The sequence below is a fragment of the Dermochelys coriacea genome, chromosome 1 (genome assembly GCF_009764565.3).
Source record: "Dermochelys coriacea isolate rDerCor1 chromosome 1, rDerCor1.pri.v4, whole genome shotgun sequence".
NCBI classification, from domain to species: Eukaryota; Metazoa; Chordata; order Testudines; family Dermochelyidae; genus Dermochelys; species Dermochelys coriacea.
Window position 1 is genome coordinate 59,770,750 of NC_050068.2, and position 8,246 is coordinate 59,778,995.

Sequence of the window (8,246 nt, forward strand, 5' to 3'; positions counted from 1 at the left end):
CCACTGGAGCAGGCTGCAGCCACGCCGCCCAGCCTGCTGGAGCAGCTCCAGCCAGGCCAGAGACATCCTCCCCTGGCCCTCCCCAGCTAAGGTAGGAAGGGATGGGATGGGGAGAGTGTGGGGGTCCTACGCTAGGGATGGGGTCACATGGGGGGTGAGCACATGGGTTACTCCCGTGACCTCCAGCTTCTCCCCCCAAAAAATTTCCCCACCAGTTGCTGTCCCAGCCCATCAGGGTAAGCAGCTGGCACGCCAGTACACTTTGTTTACCTAGGTTTACCTCTGTGCTGCGGACCCTCACGGTAGACAAACAGTCTTGGCCCACCAGCGGCTTATCCTGATGGCCCGGGAGCCAAAGTTTGCCAACCCCTGAATTATAGGGTCGGCTTATGAATGGGTCATAAAAATTTTCCATTTTTACTTCTCAATCTTGGGGGGGGATCGGCTTATAAACGAACGGGTTTATGATCGAGTATATATGTTAGTTTGTAATTTTCACATGTATTAGCCGGTTGAGTGGGAGAACCTAGGGTTTACTTTGACCGACTAAGTCAGATGAAAACTACAAACTGCCTTGTCATCACTAGCTGTTTATTCATGTTAGTTACCCTGTGTCAGCTAACTCAACTTAAGAACACACCTTGTTTCCTAGTAAAAACAATCTCCAGGTCCAAGTGCCCCTCTACCAATGGAAAAGTCTGGATCTGAACACTGTGGCTAAGGCTCCACCCTACTCATCGGTAAAAATCAGTGGTGGAACCCTGCCTTTAATATTTTCCTAATTCTGAGGTTAATACCAGGAAGATAATACTGGGCTCCAGACATTTATTGACCCTTTACCTAGAATTTCATCCCAGCTGGTGGCACTGAAAATCAAAGAGAAGCCAAGACTTCCTCAACAGGATCGGGCCTGCCATTCATAAGTGGACAGAAATGAAGTATGACTTCTAAAAAGGAAGTGTCAGTCTCAATAATGGGATCACAGTGCTACAGTGTAAGCTGTAGCGTAGTTCTCTGCTCGAAGTGAATTCTGGTTGGAATGTGCTGGTTATATTAACGCACTAAAATGAAAGGGATTTCAGAGCAGCTTATTTTTTCTATGCACAGTTAAATATTCAGACCTGGAAACTACTGCACATTTTCTTACATAGCAGTAATAAATAAATCACTGGCATATTGTGGACTTAAACTGGAGTCTTCAGCTCCTCAGGCAAATGTTCTTTTACTGAACTTTAAAAAAAAAAAAATACAGCTCCACTAGGTTAAACCAGCCCAGGCCTTTGTATGCTAAAGTAAAAGCATATGAACCTGATAGTGAAATAATTTTCTACTCTGGGGATGACAGAACGTAGGACACTAGAGGTATAGCTGCTCCCCAAATGAATCATGGTCAAGCTAAGTGGCTCCCTTCACATGGCTTCTTTTGGAGTATCCTGCAAAATAGAAAATATTCTGCTGCTATTGCAGGGATAGCTCAGCAACCCCTCTAAGCATCCCAATATGAAACTCAAATGTTTTGAGATTTGTATAGTATCTCCTGACATAGAAGGCATTATTATTGATTCATTGTTCAAAATGCATGACCAACTCTTTGCTGCCATAAAGTGAAGGTGAAGTGGACTATTTCAGTGGGGAAACAATGCTACAGAAATCAGAAAATGTTGGCAAATAGAATCAGTGAAATTTGGTTTGCATGCATCCTTGAAATGGCCTTACTATAGGTTTTTATACCTCTCCTATCATGGCTGAAAGGCAACCAGGCCTTGGTTTAACAAATGAGAACCCGGATTTTTCACTTCTGGAACTAATGTTATACTAGAACACTCAGTGCTCCGAGCATGCATTCCATCCAAGGATCTCAAAGCCCTTTGGAAGTATTGATGAATTAAGCCTTACATATCTGCAAGGTAGATAACTATCCTTGTTTTCGTGATGAGGAAATTGAGGCTGAGCTAAATCAGCCTTATAAAATTATATTTCCCCACTTGCCTAGGGTAAGACTATTTTTCTGACAAATGAGAAAAACAACATTAGTTTTTTCCCCATTATCATCAGCCTTCATAGTGAAGGGTACATGAGTAGATTCTGGACCTAGGCTAGTAAATTTTCATAACACTCCTGTAAGTCTTGGCCATGTGAATTGTCCACAGTCAGATTAGAAAATCTGACTTCCTTTCCTTGCCTCTAACCAACAGAATTCTACCTTAGGGTCTTCAGTAAGAGGACACGAATCCTTTTAGCCCACCCCCTATCCAGAATTAAACCCACACCATATATATATATGTATGACTCTTTATAAGTCAATTAGATCTCATCAGCCATTCATCTTGCTTTCAGAATAATGGGGAAACCTGCTCTGGGTGGCAAGATGGAGGGTAGTTTTCTTCCTGTTGGAACATTACTTCATAACATTACATTCCCTCCAGTATAAAGACACACAGAGCAATAAACAAATCAACAAAACCAGGAGAGAATATGAACTCTGGAATAAAATTTCACTAGGCATGAACTCAACACAGACCTTGAGTTATATCAGTAGGTCTTTTTATTTGGACTAATTCACTCTGTCTCCCTTTTGCACATTTTCACATCAACATTTATTGTTAGAGGTTATTGTAACATTTTATAAACTTTCACTTACTTTTCATGCTTGAGAGCTTACAAGTAGGGTAAATTTTTAGGTTCAGTTACTACAACAGCACCTTGCAATGCAAGTCATTGAACTCTTTGAATGTAGTGAACCTTTAGGAGCAGATCTTTGGTGTAAGGACGTGTAATTTTTATATAAATACTTTTCAGAGTAAGACTGCATTTTAATATGTGCTATCAGGGTCCCTTTAATGATATGAGTATTATCTCAGAAGCAGTAGAGGTAAGAGGAGTAGTCTTGGCACGAATACTGAGATTCTGCATGGATATCCTTTGGATTCAATATTATTGCAGGTTTCAGAGTAGCAGCCGTGTTAGTCTGTATTCGCAAAAAGAAAAGGAGTACTTTTGGCACCTTAGAGACTAACAAATTTATTAGAGCATAAGCTTTCGTGAGCTACAGCTCACTTCATCGGATGCATTTGGTGGAAAAAACAGAGGAGAGATTTATATACACACACACAGAGAACATGAAACAATGGGTTTATCATACACACTGTAAGGAGAGTGATCTTAAGTGATCACTCTCCTTACAGTGTGTATGATAAACCCATTGTTTCATGTTCTCTGTGTGTGTGTATATAAATCTCTCCTCTGTTTTTTCCACCAAATGCATCCGATGAAGTGAGCTGTAGCTCACGAAAGCTTATGCTCTAATAAATTTGTTAGTCTCTAAGGTGCCAAAAGTACTCCTTTTCTTTTTGCGAATATTATTGCACTGAGGGTACAAAAGCCCTGCCCCTGTGTCTCCCTTCCTCTCTACTCCAAACATTTCTTTTAACTCTCTGAGGCAGAGGAATGGTCAGTGGATTCCTATCTAAGGTTTTTATGTGGTGTCCATTACCATATGAAATGCCTCACTATCTTTAATATATGTAGCCTCACGACACCCCTGTGAGGTAGGGAAGTATTTGCCTAAGGTCACACAGGAAGTCTGTGGCAGAGCAGGAAATTAAACTCATGTCTCCCAAGTCCCAGGTTAGCATGCTAACCATTAGTCCACCCTTTGGGTCTTTGCAAAGGTTATACATTAAGAGTACAAAGTTACCGATAAGTACTTTTCTTTCTCCTTTATGGCATTGTGTCTCCAGAACCTCAGTGTAAGGGCATGTCTACACTTACCGGTAGATCGACAGTGCTGCAATCGATGCAGCGAGTGTTGATTTAGTGGGTCGGGTGAAGACACACTAAATCAATGGGAGAGCACTCTCCCATCGATTTGTGTACTCCACATCCCTGAGAAGCATTAGGGAAGTCAACAGGAGAAGCTCTCCCGTCGACACAGCACAATGTGGCCACTGCGGTAAGTGGATCTAACTACGTCAACTTCAATTATGTTATTCATGTAACTGAAGTTGCGAAAATTAGATCGATTTACCATGGTAGTAGACCAGGCCTAAGAGACTAGAATCTTCAGCAAGAGGGCTGAGATCTGCCACTCACTGTTCTCTCCAACTGGGCATCCAACAAGGACTCAATACTGAGAGAACAGTGCTGAAAGTGAAATGTGAAAGTTTTAAGGCTCCAGACAGCAGCCTTACAAATCTTAGCAATAGACACATATGAAATACAAGTTGCAGTAGCTGCTATCCTTCTCCAAGAATGAGCTTTAAGTCCTTCAGGTACTGAATTCCTCCTAAAATATAGCATATCTGAATACATAATTTAATCCATTTAGATAGCCCCAAAACTCGGATATCCTGGCTTTTAGATATTTATTTATTTTATCAAATAAACCTTGTGGACTTCCAAAACTGCTTTTTCCAATCAAGGGAATAATGAACTGCTCCTTTAACATCCATATAATGCAGCTTGGTAAATACAAAGGCTTTCAGGGGAAAAATATACTGACAAAGAAATTGATTCAAGTGAAAATGCAAGACTAATCTAGTCAAGAATTTTGCCTGTGGTCTCAAAACCACCATCGTTATGCACCATTCCCATGCTTCTTGGTATGGCAGGGGACACTGATTTCTGTTCAATAATACACTTGCACTGCACTGGCTGACCAATCCCTATTGCTCTTACTACTAGGGGTATGACTACATTTCAAGATGGAGGTGTAAATTCCAGCTCGAGGATACCTACCCATGCAAACTCTAGAGTCTGAGATGGGTACGTACTTGGAGAGGCTAGAGTCTCCTGTCATTCATGCTGCTGTGGCTACACTCTATTTTTAGCACGCTAGCTTGATTAGAGCTAGCATGGGTCTGTCTCCTTCAGCTGGAATTTACACCTCCAGCTCAAAGTACCCTAAGAGCTTTATGTGAAGTCTAAGTACCCTGGTCTTCTCAAGAACCCCCAGCTAATCCAAAAGAGATCCACCTGAAATGTAAAGCAACTGTGGTTTTCATCATGCATGGAACGGGGGGGGAGATGGGGTCAAAGGGTCATTCCCTTCAGAATGAGGTGTCTGGAACGGCTGACTGTAACAGGGTAATATTCACCTCTCACAATCACCCGCTGCCCAGCTGTGCATCTGCACCTCTCTCAGTCTGTGGTGACCCCTGTCGGTGGTTTCTCAGGCAGTTTCAGTGACTCAGCCCTCCGGCCAAGTCACACACACAGGCTGTGTGCTTTCAACAAAACAAAATCCCTTCCAGGATAAATAGTTCAAAAGTAAAGGCTCAGTCTGTAGTCTTTAAACAGTCCCAACCATGGTGAGGGGTTGTGCCCCCCAGGGCTCTCTCCCTCCCTCTCTCTCTGGGCCTTTCTCATGCCAGCTCAGCCACTAAGCAGTTCAGTTCCCCTTCCAGGGTGTATAACATTTCAACATTCAGGCCACTTCCCCTGTGGCTAATGGGGCGGGACGACTCAGGTCCATCCACTACTCTGAGTCCCAGCCCAGGGACTCTGTGAATAGCAGCCACATGCTGCTGTGTCCCCTTTAACTCTTCACTATGCTGCTTCAGTTCCCTTGGTCACTTCCCTGTAGCTCTCACACCTTCACAACTGCTTCATCCTTACCTTAGGGCTGAAGTCTTGTATTCAGTCCCAGCAGCCAGCCAAGAGCTCCTTCTTGCTCCCCTGGTCCCTGTCAGCACCTGCTCTGACTGTGGTCCTGTAGCTCCCTCAGCCAGCCAGGAACACCATTCACGCTCCTTCAGCTCCAGGCAGAAACTGACTGTCTCTAGCTCTGCAGGTCCTTGTATATGTCTCCCTTCAGCCTCTCTGATTGGCTGCTTCCCCCCGCAGCCACTCCAGGCAGCTTGAAGGACTTCTTTACTGCTCTTTTCTGGCATGGTAGGACCACAAGGTCTCCAGCAGGGTCTCAAAACCACCATCATTATTCACCATTCCCCACAGACTCAAGAGTTCTAGAGCATTAGCCACCCTTCATGTGAGCCAGTTGCCTAGATATGATTGTGCTTGTGGGCTCTGATGATGAAGGTGGGCTACCACCCTTGCCAATTATTTGTACAGCACTTAACTTAATGGGGCCCTGAGCCACGAATGAGGTCTCTGGACACTAGTGCAATGCAAGTAAATAAAATAACAACAATAATTATTAATAATTAATAAAAATAAAGTATACTTTCAGTGCTGCAGCCATCCCAAAAAGTAGAACCTTGCACTGGTAGTGATCATTGCTCAGCTCTGAACCCAAATTATTGCCCATGACTTTGCCTTATTGAGATGTGGAAGAGAAATCCTGAAGATTGAGTGTCTCAGACCTATTCTGAATATATAGGGAAGCACTGATGTTCCCCTGACAAGCCAGACACACTGTATTTTTTCTAAAATACTTGTTCATCTTATGAAAACTTAAAATTGGACAGACTTCCTTTTTTCATTGGACTAAGAATTCATGGACTTTTTAAAATGGCCTAATTATGGCTCTTACATAAATTCTATAGATCATACCTCGAAATAAATGCTTTCTACCATAGTAGTATCTTAAGAAAAATGTCCTTAAAAACATGGAATGGGGGTTAAGCTTTGGAATGTCCTCAAACTTGAGGGTGTACCAACTATTCAGTCATCACTAGAACCTATTTGTCCCCAGAGATATTTAGTCAAGCCAATAAAAATTAGGCTAAATAGTCTCCAAAAGGAGTAACAAGAATTGGGGCTGCTGACAAGCCTGATCCAACACAGTTTGGCAAATCCTCAAAGTTGCTTCTCTCCTGGATCTATAGTACAGGATGACGTCTTCAAGGCTTAGGAAGATTATGTAGATTTCTGACCATCTTTAAATTATTATTATTTAACAACAGGAATATTGTTTTGTCATCTAGAAGTCAACCCCATTGGGGCCCCATTGTGCTGCTGTACAATTAGATAGTAAATGACAGATCTGAATTCCCAGACTGATACTTCTAAAGATGAAAAAGGATGATGGGACTGGCTCCTTTGATACCAGAAAGAAGACTGTCCTTTCCTAAGTGAAGTCTGACTCTGCCCCAGAGACCAAACTGTCCATCTGGCTGCCTGTAACTCTTCTATGGGTCAATTAGTGTTTGAGTGGAAATGCTCAGTCTCCTCAATCTTTTTCACCTACTCCTTGTCTAGAAGACCAGAATTTCATAGCCAAAAGTACAAGTAACTGGTGACAGCTGTAGCCGAGGAGCCAGGTCCAGTATATCATAGGAAGCCCTTAAGAAGGATCTTGCTATGTCCTGCCTCGGGAACGCTGACCTCTTTTTTTCCTGACTTTTTATACTTAAGCCAAGAAGAATCCTCGGTCCCTAAAGAATTATTGTGTCTCAGAACAAGTTGTTAGTCTTCCATACTCAAAGTAAAAGCCACTGAGCAATATGTCTTCCTCCCAAATATGCCAAAGTTTTCTGGACATATTTGGACAGATTATACCCTACATCCTAGCTCCACTCCACACAGAATGGGAAGCTATGGAGTGAATTAGAGCCACCATAGCTGCTCTAACTTATGCCAGCTGAGGCATCCCTCACATGCTCTTCCCAACTCACTCCCTAGGCATGCAGGATGGCTGGCACATGAGCTGTTTCTGCCAATTTTGCCCTCCACAGGGGGAATTCTTAGCTCCCTTTGTACAGGGGGAATTTTCAGCAGGCCATGTTGTCAAGGTTCCTTCCCCACTCTGTACTCTAGGGTACAGATGTGGGGACCTGCATGAAAACCCCCTAAGCTTATTTTTACCAGCTTAGGTTAAAGCTTCCCCAAGGTACAAACTATTTTACCTTTTGCCCTTGGACTTTATTGCTGCCACCACCAAGCATCTAACAGATATATAACTGGGAAAGAACCCGCTTGGATATGTCTTTCCCCCCAAAATCCTCCCCAAACCCTACACCCCATTTCCTGGGGAAGGCTTGATAAAAATCCTCACCAATTTGCATCGGTGAACACAGACCCAAACCCTTGGATCTTAAGAACAATGAAAAAGCAATCAGGTTCTTAAAAGAAGAATTTTAATAGAAGAAAAAGTAAAAGAATCACCTCTGTAAAATCAGGATGGTAAATACCTTACAGGGTAATCAGATTCAAAACATAGAGAATCCCTCTAGGCAAAACCTTAAGTTACAAAAAGACACAAAAACAGGAATATACATTCCATTCAGCACAGCTATTTTATCAGCCATTTAACCAAACAGAATCTAATGCATATCTAGCTAGAT